Here is a 17,525-nt window from a genome sequence, read left to right on the forward strand (position 1 = left end):
CCTCAGACAGCTCTGGTTTTCATCTGCAGCTGTCATGCAAGGGACTGTGCTCCCAAGATCCCTGAAGCAGCAAACCATTGCCAGCTTGGGCTTCACCCTGAGCAACATTTCACGCTTTGCCACATGTAACCCAAATATTTTGCAAACATTGCTTCAACAACTCACCAATGAAAAGAGAGAAAAAGAACAAAACAAAACCGTTACTAAATCAAGCAAGTGACGTAAGGCTGATTAATGAAAGAGATGACTGATACGCTGTTGGCCTTCTGTGAGGTCAAACCCAGAATGCCGTTGTTGGTATACCTTCAAAAATAGATGCAGCAGCAAGAACAGATGTACTGACATTCATGAAAACACATTTCTGGCCAGATGTTAGCTTTGCTGGGTCAGCCACACATGATGATGTGTCAACCACGGCTCTGAAAAATGTTCATAAAGATCCATACGTAAACTTATACATCTATAATAAAGACAGGACAGCTAGAAGATCTGCTTACTGAGAGAGCAGCAATGGTGACACCTGGAGATACCAAATCCCACTTTTCAGATGGGATGAGTGGACCTGGAGTGACTTATGAGCTCCCTACAAACCCTTTATCTCCCTTGGTGCTTCTTACACAGCCAAGTCCAAGAACATAACCACTGGTGGCTGCCCTTAACACCAGTTCAAACTGGCTCAGCCTCTCCCATAACACAGACTTTTCTTACCTCAATTCAGAGCTGACTTCTTCAGGACAATCTTCAAGTGGCTTGTAAAAAATGAGAGATCCCTTCTAAGCTGTGCTTCTTCTCCGGTCTCTCAGCCATCCGTAGAAGACCCCTGGGGTCCCCAGGGATGTCTGTCTGTCTCCAGGGACGCAGAGGCAGCCCAGATGCTCAGCATAGACCACTTGACTCTCATGAGGTGTTGTAACGTTGGTTATGAACGAAGGTATGAACGATGTCACGGATTCCATCCAGGCCACCAAGCCATAGCAAGCTCAGTTCCAACTCTGTCCCGGACTCTTTGGTGGTAAATGCTTCTGCTGTGGTGTTTGCTTCAGGAAGGAGGGTCCGTCACCCAGCCGTGCCCTTCTCACTGTTAGCGGGCACCGGTTAAAAAGGTGTGGTGGTTCAGTGGTTTCCCTGCACTTCCAGCAGTTGTCTAAAACTCTGTGTCTACCAAAGCTTGAATGAGTGACAGCTGCCACATTTTAGATCCCTTATTTCACCAGGGGACACCTGACAATAATCCATGGAAACCAGTGGAAATTTCCTAGGTGTTGGTTGTCTAGTGCTTAGTGGTGTCGTAATCTGCTCAAGCACAAGAGCAAGCTTCATCCCTCTCCATTTGAGCTAAACACACCTACCTCTTTTTCGTTCTCCTCTGTATTTCAGTACCTGTTTAGATGACAAAAATGGGAAGAAAAAAACAAGATCAAAACCAAACTCTAGAGGTATATGTAGAGGCAGAGGCTTTTCTCAAAGCCTCAGTAGTGGTTTTTTTTTTCTTACTTTTACTTGTTCTGAGTTTTACAGATCAGCTCTGGTTCTTCTGGAGTATACTTGGATTCCTTTGTACATTTTCACAGTATCAGAGATTTCACACAAACAGCTTGTGTTTTCTAATATCTTCAAGAAAAGAACAAAGAGAAAAATGATGTCTGTGATTTTTGAAAGCATCCCTTTTGCTCTAGTTTGCAAAAGACCAGGCCAGGTTTCTGTCGGAGAAAAATTCACCAAATGGGAGCGATTTGAAGGGAACCTGAAAGTGGTAAAACAGAGAAGGAAAATAAATCAAGGAGATTTATTTTAGTCTATTTTTTTCATCTCTTTAAGTCTTATAATTGAGCATTATCTGAATATAGACATAGACACAAGTCATTTACTAAAGTCTTTAGCTGTTTATCTTTTCTGCTCTGTACGCCATGATATTTCTGGCCAGAAAAAGGCTGTAGATCAAATTCATACCTTTCTACTAATTTCTTAATAAAAATCAGCTAATTGCATCATCTTTTCTCCCTGCCAAATGGAGACTGTCGTTTTATTTGGCCTACTCCAACTTGTTTTCTGTAGAAGTCATGATATTTCTGGATGTTTCTTTCTCATTTGAGAAAATAAACTTTGCAAAATGGCATAAAACTCCCCCAGACACAAGCTGATTTGGACCTGAAAAATTCTGCGTTCAGACCAGGACATTCCTACTAAGGCCAGCAGAATTATTACTCCGTGTTTGCCAGTGATACCTTCAAAAAAAAAAGCACAGTTAAATTCTGTCTAAATGTCTTCAACTTGTATTACATCAGGCTTCAGTGCAGTGTTTCAATACTTCAATGAAGAGGTTAAGTAAATGGAAATGTTTGCTGACTTGGTAGATCTTATCTTTCAGCCCTACCAAAAGAACCATACCCTAGAACAGGGCACCCACGTTGCCTAAATGGCTTCTTGGATTAAACAGTTTGTTTACCTCTTCTGCACAAAGAACACATGGAATAATTTGCGTTATCGCTTTTACCCTCCCAACTAGCAGAAAGCTATGTTCCTTTCTGCATCTCAAGGCTTTTGGAGAAGCATCTATTAGAAGACAAAGTAGCCTTAAAGGATGGGGTTGGCCTCCTACTGCCTTATGAAGGACAGCTCAGCTACCCCTGAAACGCTGCTGCTCGAGGGAACACAAAGCACTGCTGAAAGGCAAGGTCTTGCACCGACGTCCAGAAGCACAGACGTCACCTGCATGTGCAGATTCTCCTCCTGGCTCCGCAGTCCCTGAAATCACTACCAGAAACACAGTCGTCGCAACCCAGTGATACAGTTCCCTCTGTGCAGCCATCAACGCTGGCAGACACACCTTCAGCTTGTTGTGCTTGATCATGTTGGGTTTTTTCCTTCTAATAACTGTCTCTAATGCTGGCACCTGCCTCACATGAAACATGACAGAGATGGGGACTCAAAAGCCTTTAAAAAAACCTCTGAGGAGGTAAATGAAGTCAGGTTTGTGGGGAAACATCACAGCTTCATTAGACCAAGTACTTTGGTTGGAGAAGTAAACAATGGCAAACCCCACGCGAGTACAGTGCTCGAGACAGAGCCACACAGGAATACTCCGCCTTCCTTACACCCCTTCTTCTGGCAGCTTCTCAGAGAAGGAGGGGTCTCCTGCAGCGTGTATGTACAGTATCTCCAGCCCCCTTTGTGATTAGAGCATTGGTGGCCAATACGTAGTGACACAGTTAATGAAATGCAATTATTTCTCACCAGACTTTCAAGTGCTATTGCACATTTGTATTTCATGAGTATCTATTCTGGGAGGCCTTTTCATGACTGAAGTCTTCTGCAACTTCTATGTGAAATGACAGGACATGAAATGCTGGCCATACCTCCCCTGCAAGGCACCAAGCTTCTTTATTCAATTACACACAACTCCTTTGAATAATGTGATGCTGCTTTTCCTTCGGGAAAGTCTGGTCTGCCCATATCCAAGCAGCGACCTTTTGATGCTCATGGGCTGCAACGGCTCTGAGGCTGCCAAAGCCAACTGTTGAAGTGCAAACAAGAACAGACCCATCCATCCCACCGCAGACGTTGCCCTCAAAGACCCTTCCTTTGGGCTATGCTCTTCTCTCGGCTGTGCCGCCTGGAAAAGAAGTCGGGTTACTCACACAAGGGCCGGGCAGTGGAGGAAGGCACCATCTCTCTCTCCTGCTACAGGGCTGATGGCAGCCTTATATGAGCCTCACTATAATTAAACAGGGTAAAGATGACAGGCCATACGTCAGTGAATTCTGCCTGGTAGTTTCTCTTATCACCTTCCATTATATTAACTGCCTCTCTGCACTTGCATCCCACTGAAGAGGGGCAGGATAAGCAAATCCTCAGCACAAGCTGGGTGGGCGGGCGTTAGGCTGCCTTTTCCTCCAGTACTGCCCTTGGGACCTCCACACAGCCACGGATGGCTCCTACCAGGCACGGAGCTGTAGTCCCCGCTGATGCATCCTCTCCATGTCTATCCCTTTGGTTCCGAGCCCTCTCGGCTGCCTCCTGCATCCTCACGAGCAAACTAGAGGACACTTCATCAACACTTCAGCAGTAGGATCCAAGTGTCTGAGCGCTGCTCCCTGGACAGGCTTCCTCCTGCAGAGAGATAAGAAAGAATAGCAAGAATGTAAACACCACATCATCAGTGATGCTGGAAGTATCCACTCGGGGGATAAAGCCTTTCCTTTCTAACTCAGACACTGAGAGGCTGAAAACAATCTGCTGCTGGGAATTTAGCCTGGTTTTCTAAGGAAACAACAAATCAAATACTGCAAAAGCAGTGAAGGTTGGCACTGGTGCTGTGTGGGTGTTTGGCTGCCTCTGTATTCCCCCACCTCCCTCCAACTCCAATTTCAGCTAATTCCAAAAATGCAACCCAGACTATCTGCCCTGGTTGCTCTTCTAAATTACATTCTACTTGCAGATATCCTTAAATTCGACTCTTATTGACTGGTAGTGTCCAAAAGCTGAGTCAGAGGAGCCAAACACCCCACTTCACCTCCACGGGCACTTCCAACACTTCCAGCCAGTGGCGAGTCCCAGCACCAGCCTTAACGTTACAACCTCTTTGTGCTCCGTGCTAGCGAGAGGATTTGGCCCAAAATTTTAAAGTCAAGCAAAGCTCTGTGCAGATGCCCAGAGTCAGGAAAAGCACAAATCGTTTGCATTGGCCTGCTGAAATGTTGGCTGTGTTGTTTAATTGTACCTTTGCATACCAGTTTCCAAGAAGGACAAAAAAAAAAAAGCAACTATGTGCATTTTATTGCACATAGGTCAGGTTCCTGTCTTCCCAGTCCTGTTTCTCATCCTCTAATCAAGCCATTACTCTTAATATTACCAGTTCCTAAGAGCCTGTTTTGCCATAAAGTGCTTTAGCCTCAGAATCTTATTTACGATGACCTCAATTGAACTGTTTATTCAGGCTTAATCTATAAACTGTTTTGTGTAATCAGCCGACAACTTAAGATCAGCAGCAGATCTCCAGCCCAGAAATAAGCTGTACCAAACCCAGCAACTCTCAAGGTGACCTTAAACTGGGTACATAACACTCTCTGGAAGCGCAGACCAATACAGTGGAGTACAGCACGTTTGGAGGAAACCATCCCAGCTACAGCAACATCAAAAAGCCTTTCATGAGGATGTAAGACTAGCCTAAAACAAGCTCAGTCTAAGCCACCTCACCTTCGGACCTAATTTTCAAGTTCTCTTATGGCGAAGCCAAGGAGATTCTCACCTCTGTGCCCCACTTGGGAAAAGGGACCAGGCATCAGGCATGCACTCAGAAAATCTCCGAGGAAAAAAGCATGAGCTGGTAAATAAGAAATGTCTGTGATCACTTCATCCTGCTGGAAGCAACATAGGAGGGACACAGAAATGCCATGGTCTCATCGTTAATTTCCAAGAAATGATCATCACAAGAATACCTTACTCCAGGCCACTGATGTGTCTGAAGGTACCATTCTTCCGTACACATCTTCAGCTATTGGTTTGTTATGCAAGACGCTTTCTCCTGAATTTTATAAGAAAGAAACCAAGAGAAGTCTCTCATGCTTTATGAGGTTGCTGTGTATTTTTACAGATCACACATTGGTTCCCATACTGAAAGATATTCTGCTCAGCATGAAGCATTCAGCATCATGAACAGTCATGTCTTTATAGTCACAGCTTGAACTCTGCATCGTTTTTTTTCCAAAAAAAAAAAAAAAAAAAGCGTGCCCAAACCATGTTTTCTGGAAACATTTTGATTTTCAAACTATTTGGGGATCCTAAAACAAGAAAAATACTTGACAAAAAAGGGCTGTTTGTTGAAAGCATTACTTGTTTCGTATTTCAAAGAAAAAATTGAAAACACTTATGAAGGGTGTAGCTATTTACCAGTCAAGAGTGTTCTTATAAACAAAATAATATAAAACATATCCTCTTTGCTGTTTTGTTGTTTAATATCTTCCAGTGTATCACCATGTAGAGAGCAGAGCAGAGGAGAAAATAGAGTGCATTTCCAAGAAGCCTTGCAATAGATAAAAAGGGTAAAGGGCAATAGTGTGACAGCAATGTGTTTTAGCTTTATATGAACAGGAATTGTGAGACATGAGACAGATACCAATTTTCCATCAGAAAAGCTGAAGAGAGTCTCTCATGGCATCTACCTGCAATTCCAGTTGGGTACATCAGGAAAAGTGATGAAACCTGAAGGCCAAGAGGTGCTGAGTTCAGCTTATGGAAAAATACACGTAGGAAATTCTTGAACTTCTTTGACAACCTCTTTGCAGAAATTCAGCTTGAGAAAATAGATTAGTAACAACAAAGTCAAGTTCACCATTAAATTGTTCTTGTTAAACGCTGTTTCCCATTTTATTTACAACTGTTAGGCTCATCGTAATTACTTTACTTGCTCTATTTTACCCACAAAAAGCCCTGGGACTATGAAAAGTATATTCATGTACAAAGCCTGAAACACATCTCTTGCAGATGGGTTTCCAGCAGGGAAAGCATGGGAAGGATATTTGTTCTTTCTGCTAGGGTGGAGAGGCTGTGACAGGGCTTAAGAGACTGCATGCTGGAGAAGTGAAGGAGCTGGTTTGTTTTAAAATGAGACAGAACCAAATGGCTTTCCGTCATTTCACATCTGTAGAACAGCTGAATTTATCCTGTGCTTCATCCAGCTGTTTTATCACATTTCTGTTCTCTGTAAACCAAGCAAGGGCCTAGAAATAAGAGTATAGTAAGCGAAAAGTGATGCATTTGCTGATGCTGCTCTCTTGATACACCATTTACCTCAGAGAAGCAAGCAGTCAGTTCGAAGTAATGCCATGGGACGTTTATTTCTGTTTCCAGGCCCATGTGATTCCCTGGGAGAGGGCAGCTCTGCCCGAATCCATGCAGCCTTTCCAACCCCACCGTCAGCAACAGCATAATCCACGGCTAAAACTTGCAAGCCCCACCAAGTCATACTCTGAACATCGGACAGGGATGAGATTGCTTTTAGCCTAACTTCCCCTGAGTACGGGGCTGGGTTTAGCACGCATGACTTTAGGCATCTTACTCTGTTAGCAGCAACAGTGCGTGGGTTTTTAGGCTGTAAACACCTGCAGCCAAACTGTGAAGCAGGTCCGTCACCTGCAGTGAGGTTGTGCCAATTTACACCACCTCAGATACTGATGATGGTGGTTTACTGTGCCTTGAAAACCTGAGTGTCCCATTCAGGCACTAAATAAGTCATTTACAGCTTCAATCTCAGGGATAACTTGTGGGCAAGAACACAGTCTGAGCCACGTATTCGGGTGCTGCAAACCCAAAGCAGAATATCAGTTTTCTTTCATTAGGGAAAAAGAAATTTCTGAGATAAAGCTTCCTTTTAAGATTTTCATTCATTTGGTTAAGAAGTTGAAGTAGGACTACAAACTGTATTTCCCAGATACCTGGGACCAAGAAATCAAAACATTTATCACAAGGCAGAGAAATTGCGTCCATGAGGACATGGTTCTTTGAAACTCAAAAGTACCCCAGTATAGCAATATTCAGAGCATAATGCAAGACCGACCTCTCTGGCTGTCCAAATCCATACTGTGCAACATCAGCAGTCTGGGTAGCACACCTACAGGACAGCCTGGAGGGGTTTCTCTAAAGCCAATGAGCAACACACAGTAACTGCACACCAGCTTCTCAGAGCACGGAAGAAGCGTTTCAAGAAATATTTTACTTTCTTTACTATTTAGATTGGGCATGCTCTCATCTTCCCATGAGAGAACTAAAATTTTCCAGAGAAAAAGTCAACTCCTTACTTAAAATGCCACAAAATTCAGATGTCCAAAGTTGAACTTTCCCAACAAAAAAAGTTTTGATCAGAAAATGGCCACGCCTTAGACCAACGTTGCTAAAGCAGGAACAAAAACTCTCCAAATGACTTGTACATCTCTGTTCCGTATTATATAAAGTTACTGCATGCTCTGATGTCCACTGACAAAAACCCTGTTGCTTTCTTGGGGCAAATATTTCATGCAGGAATGTGCAGAGTTCTGTTTATCTGCTTTATGATCAAAATAATGTCCTGAGTTAACTTGTTTTTTTGGAGATGTACCAGGCAATCTTATCTTCGTTCCAAAAATAAATCTGGGATGGATACTGGTGAACGTTGTGGCAAAGAGGACAAGATAGGGGTAAAGAAGAGTACAGGAGCAGTGGAGTGAAATGTGCAATATGGAACTGTTTGTTTGTATCCTTTGATGACTGCTGATGGGAAGGTTTAGTTGGAAATCATCCCCACAAGGAACTTGAGAGTCCCACAGAGTGCTTTGGGTGTATTGCAAGCTGCTGGCTTTCTGAGCAGGCAATGCCTCTTTTTCTCTTTCCCGAAGCCATGAGTCAGGCTGTGTACAGGGATCCAACATGAGTAAAAAGCACAATGAAGGAAAATCTAGTAAGCTTCAAAATGTGGGTGCTTTTTCTATGTTTTAAGATGTGGCCCTAGTTTTTTTGGCTCAAACAGCTCCTGGTTAAGACTGGTTCCTCTGCGCGAACAGGGATGTGAGCGGCTCTCGCTGTTATTGTGATGAAGCACAAACACTGCAAATCCTGAATCAGCCAAATGGAGCTACAATGTAATAACATCTTTGACGTTATTGGAAAGATGTTTCACATCCGCCTTCCCTACTTTTGGAAGGGAATAATTGACTTCATTAATAAGTAGACAAGCAACCTTTCTTCTTCCCAGCCCTCCTGTCTAGAATCCACATCCCACTGACCCGGAGTGGTCCAGGCTCCTGCTGACAGGCTGTACTTGGCAGATCCTTTCACCTCCTGACCCGTTTCCCATGGCACATCATGGAGACCTCTATATCTGTTCTTGACACAGTCAAAAACTGCAACAGCTATGTCATGCTCTCTCGACACTTTCTTGCTTTTCTTATATATATTGGATCAAAACATAGTCTCTCTTCATAAAAGGCCATTTTATTCCCTCCTGTCTTGTTATTACAGCTACCCAGTACAAAGTAAACTACACCCACGGCCCTAGAGCATGAACTCTAAGCTTGCTACAATGCCAGGTTTGTGGACAACTGTCCCAGCGGTGTGAGGCAGAAGAGTGACTGAGCACCTAAGAGGATGCAACCAAGTGTCAGAGCCATCACAGTCATATCCTGTTCCCTGAAGTCAAAACTACTCTGAAATGTCCTTCTCACTTCTGCTGTGCCTCACAGGTCGTCTCCCACAACGCCTTCATTCCGGATTTGGAATCGTAAATGCCTTTCCTGCCCTGCCATAAAACAAGTTAAGAGACCAAAAGCTCATGTTGCACTGATGCCATCTCATCATCCGCTGAGTCACTTGTGTGGCGGTTGGCGTCCCAGCCACCGCGCTGCCAGCAGACTAATGGGGCTTAATGGGGGATTATGTTCAGGAAGAGGTACTACCATGCCCAGAGGGAACCGTCTGTGCAAGACACTCCATTCAAATACCAAATGACACAACGCCCAGACATTGCTCCACATCAGCCCACCAACACTCTGCAGTTATTTTAACAATGAGCCGAAAGCAGGCCTCAATAAAACAAATGAGGAAATGAGCATCGAGATAGTTGCAATTTAGTAAGCGGCTGTTACCAAACAGTGCATCACGTTTACGTAAATCACAGCGGGGCAGTTCGCAGGGTAGGACTTACGCAGCTGCAGTTCAGGTCTGCAGGCTTCCTATGGCACCGGATTGCCTCTTTTTTTGCCATGCAATATTCTCCAACAACTTATGAGGACCATTCGTGACCCTTTAATTAGAAAGTTCACTGGTGTGCCTCTGTTACAGACCCCCTCCCGCAGCTATGTGGATACCCACAACACACGTTGCCCATACCTTTTGCTTAATGCCAGCTGTAACGGCAGGACCATCAGCAACCAGAGGCGTGGTTTGATGCCATCTCCTGTCCTGCTTCTTCCATGGTGGAAATCATTTCTCTTGTAAAAACATCCTCATCAAGATGCCATCCCTCCAGAAAACCTGCATTTTCCTGCCTGGCTGGTTTAGAGCCTCTAATTTGTGACAAAACCGGAGATCATGTGGAAACCTTAAGCAGACAAATTTAGGGCAGAAGTGTAATGACCAGCTCAGGCCCTGGCTTAATGGTTCCATAAATGAAAACCTGACAGCATTTTGTGAGCCTTTCTTTCAGAAAGGGGGTCTGTGCACCCGCTGCAATACTGGGCTCCTGTCTCAGCCAAAACAAATGTTGAAAGCTACAGTAATTTTCAGTACACTCATTAAAAATGAACCAGTGGTTCATTTTTGCTTCCTCTTCTCACAGTTTTCTTGCCACCCTGCTCTGCCAGGAAAAACTTCCCCCACTGTTAACGTGACAGTGTACCCTGAGCACAGCCTGTGCCTCACGTCACTGCTACCGCTGCCCTCGGCGCAGCCCTGCCTGCCCCTCTCTGCCACTGGGGAAGGGAGAGGGAATGCAAACGGGGCGGCAGTGGGGAAGTCCCAGGGGCCTCCAGATTGCTTTTAATTAAAGGTAGAGATCACAGAAAACTAGACTGGTCGGCAGGCTATAATGAGAAGGGGTTGGGAGAGCTCAGCACAAAGCGGAGCTTTGATGAGAGATTCACATCTGCCAAAATGACTGTGCCCAGAGGGCTGGTAGTTAAAAGGTGTTGGTGGGAACAGGATTTCCCTCTGCTTTGCGTGCCCCCAGCTGTGGGAATGACTCCTCTACCTGCCCACCAAAACTGAGATGCTCTCACGGATGGGATGCAGCTGTCTTGCTGTCTTGCCCACTCCTGAGCTGGAAAGATGCCCACTAATTTCCAGAAAGCCCAAATGTTAGCCCAGGAAAAGCTAGGCTGCTCGTGGCTGTCCTTTCCTAGTGAGAAATTTCCTTTACATTGCATTTAGCTGGCAGAGTACCACAATCTGGTATCTCACAGAAGATGGTTTTCATGGAAGAAGGCAGAGACCATAATGGTACTCTTCCATGTGTTTCAGGGGAAGGGTGAAATGTGTCTTCAACATTTTTAGACAATTTCAGCATCGTGTGAGATCTTTCAGTAGAAACTGTCCAAGGCAGGTTTGCAAGACACAGTATTACCTGCTACACCCCTGAGACCCTCAGGTTAAGAGGAAGAGAAAGCTGGCTCCATCTGTACTGGCATCTCCGTGCCAATACAGCTCTCGGCTCAGTAAGAAATATTTCCCCTGGAGCCACAGCGTGCCTTTTCTCTTTGCATTGGATCAAATCCAAGGTCAAAAAGCAAAATGTGAAGAGGAACATCCATTCCCCATTCCCGGAAAGGGACTCCACCTGCACTGCTGTGCGGGACCAAAAAGCTGCCCTCAAGAGGTACAGACCTTCAAGCTAATGTTTGTGCTAATTAATGAATCAAGTGCTCAGAGCAAAAAGCTCTCACGGAGTCCTTGTAAAGCTGGGGTTTAGCTTAAAGCTGCTGAGGAACAAGAAGCCAGAGGTAATTTGGGACCACCTAAGTGGCAGCAGGATCCCCACTACTGTGCTGGACCAGCCTTGGCAGGCTGCGGAGCCGGGGCACAGCGTCGTGGAAATAGGCACTGGTGATGAAACCAAGTCTTTCATAACTGGCAAAATAAAACACTTTTCTTTTAGGGAGGAAGAGGAAAATGTGTTTGTGGTGGTTCAAAGCATCAGGATCACCTCACATCCTGACTTCCACTCATCCCTCTGGTTTTTGGGAACTGGCATTCGTTCAATGTCCAAGGCAAAACTACCCTTAGATTTGACAAAATAAGGTGTCAGACTCCAGTCTGTGTCTTTGTCACAGCCCCTTGCTCTTCACTTCTTTTGCTCCATTCCTCCGAGAAATGCCTTTCTCCTTTGTAGTTCTGCCTGGAAGCTCTTTTTTTCTTTTCTTCTCCCCCCACCCCCCACCCCAATTGACACTCCTTTTCCATTTCAATGACAACACCTCAGTCTCCACCATGTGCCTGGTTATACACCGTGGGAAGCTAAAGAAAGAAAAAAAATTCCATTAATGCTTTCCAGTGCCAACAAACTTTTAAGAAGCCATGCTTTCAAACATGAAAAGAAATGACTGAAATAACTGCAATTTCACTTTTTAAAACTCTGAATATTTTTTTTTTTCCAACAAAACCACTTTTCACTTAAAACTGCCTCGCTAGAAAAATGAGGGGTGGCTCTTACTCCATTTTGCTCCTTAATGTGACAAAAGCGCTTTGGGGGATTGGGTGGTTGCATAAACTTTGCACAAATGCGGTTGGTTTGGGGTTGATTTTTTTTTTTTTTTTTCCCCCCAGAGGTCAGTCTGGTAATGAAAAAAAAAAAAAACCTCATTTATCTGCAGTTTGCAAGTATGGAGTCGAACCCCCTGGTTCCCCAGGAGCGCCCCACTACTGACCCCCTGGCCGAGGAGCGCTGCTCAGCACCCTGCCTGCATGGATCCCTCCCAGGCGAGCTGCTCCTCGCGTGGGGCTTCGACACCAGCCAGCTCCGCTGACCCCAAGCTCGGAGCAGCTCCAGGCTGCACCTCAGACGTGAAGGGCTGGCACACGCAAGGCAAGAAAAAAAAGACAGGAACACATACCCAATTCTGTAATATTACACATTAAAAAGACCTGCCTTACAGCTCCTGCTAATATTTCTGTTCCCAATGTATGAATTATTAATATTTAGTATCTGTGACTCAGTAATATTTACTTTAGGAAGTATTTTTATAAAGTTTGACTGGTTTTTTCGATGTAGGAGCTAATGGAAGCTCCTGGTGTTAACAGCCAGGGAGCCCACCCTGAACAAACTTTTCTGGTCACTGTTTAAACTGGGCTGCTGGGCTCTTTTATGGCCCTGAACCTCTAACGCTGAGCGCTGAGGCTGGCAGGGATCGCTGCCGATGGCTCTGCTGAGGCGCAGCTAATTTTAAATCTGGATCTCAAGGCAAAGGAAAAACCTCTCTTTTACTGGCAAAACTGTCACAGTCGAACGCTGTGTTCAGATTACGGGAAGAAGCTGCGAGAGAGCATACACAATCCCTTTTTTGGGTACTTGGCATTGATTTTATCTGAAGTCATGGATTATAGAAGAGAAGAGCACAGACCTCACACAAGCGTCTCCTGCGTCAGCACGGGGGGCCCGGGGGGCCGGGGACCCCCTCTGCAGAGTGCCATTGCACCGTGCTGTGCACATGGCCGAGGGGCCAGGGCTTGACCACTTTTCCAGTAACTTGCCTCAAAAAAGGTTCACGAGCATTTTCTGGATCTGCATCCCGAGCTGTCCACAACATCAGCTAGAGTTGGCTTTCAAGATCCTTTTCTTGGTCTGGACTGGAGAGTTTTGAGCTCATCAAAACTCCAGGGTTTTCATAATTTTATTGCTCTTGTTAAAATGGCTGTGTCCAAACAAATTCCAAGTTAGCGCTTTGGATTTACAACAAAAAATAATCATTGTTTTCTGATAAAGAAGCTGTCCCCCAGAAAAGCACTGATTGAGCAGCAGGCTGCTTAGCTCTGTGCCTCTGTTTTGCTGTACAGGTTTAAGGCAGCCTGACTTCACTCCTGTGTTTGGAAAGGCGAGCACAGCCTGCTGAGCAGCCCAGCTGCCCTCAGATGCCTGAGCTTATTTCATGACTCTGCAGATGTGAAAATTTCCATGATCTCCGTCTTCCCACCAAAAACCTGTCCTCAGCTGGTGCTACGTGCCTGGCGCTGGGATGAGATGCGTTCCAGCAGTCCGTGCTGCTCTCTGACAGCCAGCCCTTGGTCTGTGTTGCTCTGCTCAGTGACAACCCTACAGGGATGCCCTAAGTCACCCCTTGCTGGCATCTCACATCAGCATTTTTCTAGGGTTGTCCCCAATGCCTTACCTCAGTCGTGGCAGGAAGCCCACAGATCCATCTGCAAACCAAGCCCAGGGTCCCACAGGACTCATTTGTCTGCCAGAAGACCTACAGGAAAGAAAAAAACCTGAGCAACAAACAGTTAGCAGAACAATGACTAGTTTTTGTCATCTCAGTCCATACCAGCATGATGCTGCTCACCTTCACCTAAGGCATTTCTACTGGAAGGTGTCTATCTGTATCACCCACGGAACACCACCAGTCCATGGCCGCGCACAATCCTGATCCGGGTATCTATCCAAATAGGTGATAAACCTTCCCATGTGATTTCATGTTTATTTTAACCTTAAAAATTATAGAAATTACAGTTGGGACAGCCATCAAGACATTTTCTAGTCCGTTCTCCACTCGAAGCAGGACCTCATTTGTAGGAGCTGCCATCTAGCATTTCCTTAAAAACTTTGAATAATGACCTGAAAAGACCACACAGAATATCTGTGCCTGTTGGAGCCTGTCCTAACGCCCAGTCTCAATGTTTCCCACTACACTTCAAACCCATTATTACATCTTAGTGGGGCCCCTTTGGGCATGAAAAACAAATGCCTCCCTCCCTTCATGGTACCTTCACACACTTCAGGAGTCCTCTCACTCTCCTCTGTTATCCTCAGCGAGCTTCTTCCCTTCATGGAGGTTGTTTTAGCTCTTGGGCCGCTCTCTTTGCTTCCTCCTGGGCTGCCCACGGTCGGCTGCACGCTGTCGGGGCAGCGGGGTACCAGCCCAGGCACCGTGCTGCACCGCAGAGCTTAACAGCACCGCGCAGAGCTCCGAGGTTTCTCACGTGCCTTGCAGATCGTGTCCCTCTTTGCGCATCCGATAGGACATTTATCTCGTTGGCAATAGTGGGATGCTTTTGACTCTTCTTTATCTCAGCTGGGCTGAGTTACTGCCTTACTGGTTGGTCTCCATCTTTTATTATTCCTTGTATTCTCGCCTTCCAAGTGCTGGCTTATTTTTGCAGGCTGGTTCTCCAACTTCCAGCAGAGTCACTATGCAGTTTTGGAGCCCCCTGCGTTCATCTAAACCAAATTTTGATTACAAGCACGTCAAGTGAGACTGTATCAAAAACCCTCCCACAGTCCATCTGTATCGGGTTTTACTCTTTTCTCCCCAACTCCCAAAGCCTGTTAAGCTGGTAGAGAAGGAAATCAGGCTGCTTTTAAGATTTGTTTCTGACAAACTTGTCCTCTGGCCCCTTGGCATAGTTCATAGATGCTCGTTCCTTAGCTTCCACAAGTGCAAAAGACAGATGTGCAGAAACAAGCCTCGGAGCAGCTACTGAAATAAAAGCTTGAGGATATCGGTGTCAAGCACTTCTCAGGATGGTGTGCCTGTTGGCAGGTCCTTTCTCGGGGTCATGGCCACCCTGAGCCAGAGGAGCCCTAAACCTGAGGGAAGCGACACTTGTAAGGCATTCTGAAGCACTGAATTTCTTTTGCAAACCTGTGCTCCCTTCTCCTTTCAGCTATAATATTCCACCTGAGCCTCTTGACTTTTTGCCTGCTATCAATAACCTTCTATTCGGTTTGACACTTAATAGCACTCCGATGTGCTCAGCTGTGCCAGGGGATGATGAAGGACCCTGCGTATAGCCCTTGCTCACCCGCGTGGGCCGAAGGGTGAGGAGCAAGCTGCAGAGAAGACCGCTGCATAAGGGAGACCTTGTCTGTTGATTTAACTCCATAACCCTTTTTTAACCACTGTCAACAAGATATAAGGGCGGTTTCTGTTTACACTGAGGCTTCTTTACACTGCTCTGTCCACACCCTAAAGTGGCATAAATGTCTTCTAAGTGCCTTAAAGTAGGTCCTTAGTATAAATGAGAACCAACCCCATCGTTTGCAAAATGGCTTTGAAAACATCGCCTGGGTGCATCCTATAAATGAATGTGGGTTTTTTTAAGAACACCCATCCCAAGGTATGCCCGTGCTATACATAGCCTCTGATGAGCTCAGCACCGGGTGAGGAGCAGGCAGCAGAAGGCAGAGCAACAGGCAAGATGACATTTCTCCTGAAACAGCAAGCCGGGAGAGCCCTGCAACTTGCTGATCCCAGAGGATTACCAGCAACACGGGAAAACAGGGTTGCCAGATCAGCTCAGCTCCTTTTGTAGGCTGCCAGCCTCACTCAGGTCCACATGGGTTTCTCTTTCCTTTCCCCTCTATCTTCATTCAGCCTCCCAGTTTTGTGCCATCTCCACTAAAGCATGAATCTGAATCCCACCTCCAACCGGGGGGGGGGGGGGGGATATATATTAAATTTTGCTCTTACCTTTTTTGTTTTGCTCTCCTTCCTCACTTACCTGAGTGCATACCTGCTGTACAGAAGGAAGACACAGCTTTGCCTGCAGTGTTGCTCTTACACAGCCCCCCTGATAACACCATTTCCTTGGTAAAGAACACAGGATAAAGCACATGGCTCAAGCAGGAGACGACAGCAGGTAACAAAACCAGAACCAGCGTCAAAGGGTCAGAAGCTGACAGGAAGGATGGGAATATCAGCCTTAAATTTCAGGTGTTACACTGTTTTCCTCTTTAGGCCAACCAGGACCTAATTTTTGCCATGGCATTTTGCAGCGCTACCAAATAGGAAATCAAATAACTGTTGCAATTAATAGGACAGTGTGAGCAGCCTCAGCATGACCCTGAGCATTAGTCTGAATACCCTTCTCTGCTTACCTTTAAGCTCTGCTCCTGAAAATCTTCCCCAACATTTTCAGCAAGGGAAATGTTTTTGCAGCTGTAAGACTGGGAGAAAGCAAGCGTAAATTGGGCATTAGCAAGGTAAAACGGGCAGTTTGTAATTGCAGGGCATGCACTAGCCAAGAAACTTTGCAGAAATAGCTGGCAGCGCAATAATGCTGTTATCTTGTCAGTCTTTGGGTTTTACAGGTAAATACTGTTCAACCATAATGATATCAGGCCAGCTTCAGAGTAATGCAAACATCTCCGTATTTTATTGTTGACCTGGTTGTATATGTAATGGAAAACATAAAATATCATGGCCTTCTTGTCAATCAGGACTCCCTCCCGTGGCTCAGTCCACATTTTTGGACAAAAGCCATACAGTGCTCGTTGCCTGGAGGCTGAGCTGTAAACCTTGTCCTGTCACTCCTTTAACCGAGATGGTGTTGAGTTACCACGGAACAACCCGGTTTGATTTGTGGTGCTGTCAGCACATAGGAGCTTGGAGAAAATTCAAATGGAATTAAAAAAAAATAATAAATATGTATACATTTATCTTTTTTTAAAAAAAAAGGGGGTGGGGTGTACATTTAACAACAGCCTGGTCAGGCGGGGAGCAGTTTTTCTCAGTTGTATTTTGCAGCACTACTTCATTAAACACTTTTTCCAACCCATTAATCTACTTCAGCCCTTATATTGTGGGGACTTAAAGACAGAGAGTGATTTTCCCTTGCTCTCAGGATGGTTCAGGAAAGCATACATCTTATTCTTGATGGGGTAAAAGTTGACTTTTAATCCCTGGGTACGGGGCAGTTTTATTTATTTGTTTGTGGAACAGACTCTGCACATCTCAATCTCGCTCGGGCTCTACAGGGAATACTCCAGTCCCCAGGAGTAATCCCAAATAGCTCTTCTAAATACAACCCCGGCTCTGGCTGAACATTAAAGACAAGAGAAGCATTCA

General features: G+C 45.4%; 1 protein-coding gene across 1 annotated transcript in view; it reads right to left on the bottom strand.

The window, feature by feature from the left end:
• The window catches only part of LOC308073057 (hepatocyte nuclear factor 4-beta-like), a 97,047-nt gene extending 79,627 nt beyond the window's left edge, over positions 1-17,420 (bottom strand). Inside the window, exon 1 of the mRNA XM_080410796.1 lies at positions 1-17,420. This exon is cut by the window's left edge and continues 35,378 nt beyond it. The gene's annotated coding sequence lies outside the window, so the exon portion shown is untranslated.
• Between the last annotated feature and the right edge of the window lie 105 nt (positions 17,421-17,525).

This window comes from Falco punctatus (assembly GCF_963210335.1).
Source record: "Falco punctatus genome assembly, chromosome: 14".
Taxonomy (NCBI): domain Eukaryota; kingdom Metazoa; phylum Chordata; class Aves; order Falconiformes; family Falconidae; genus Falco; species Falco punctatus.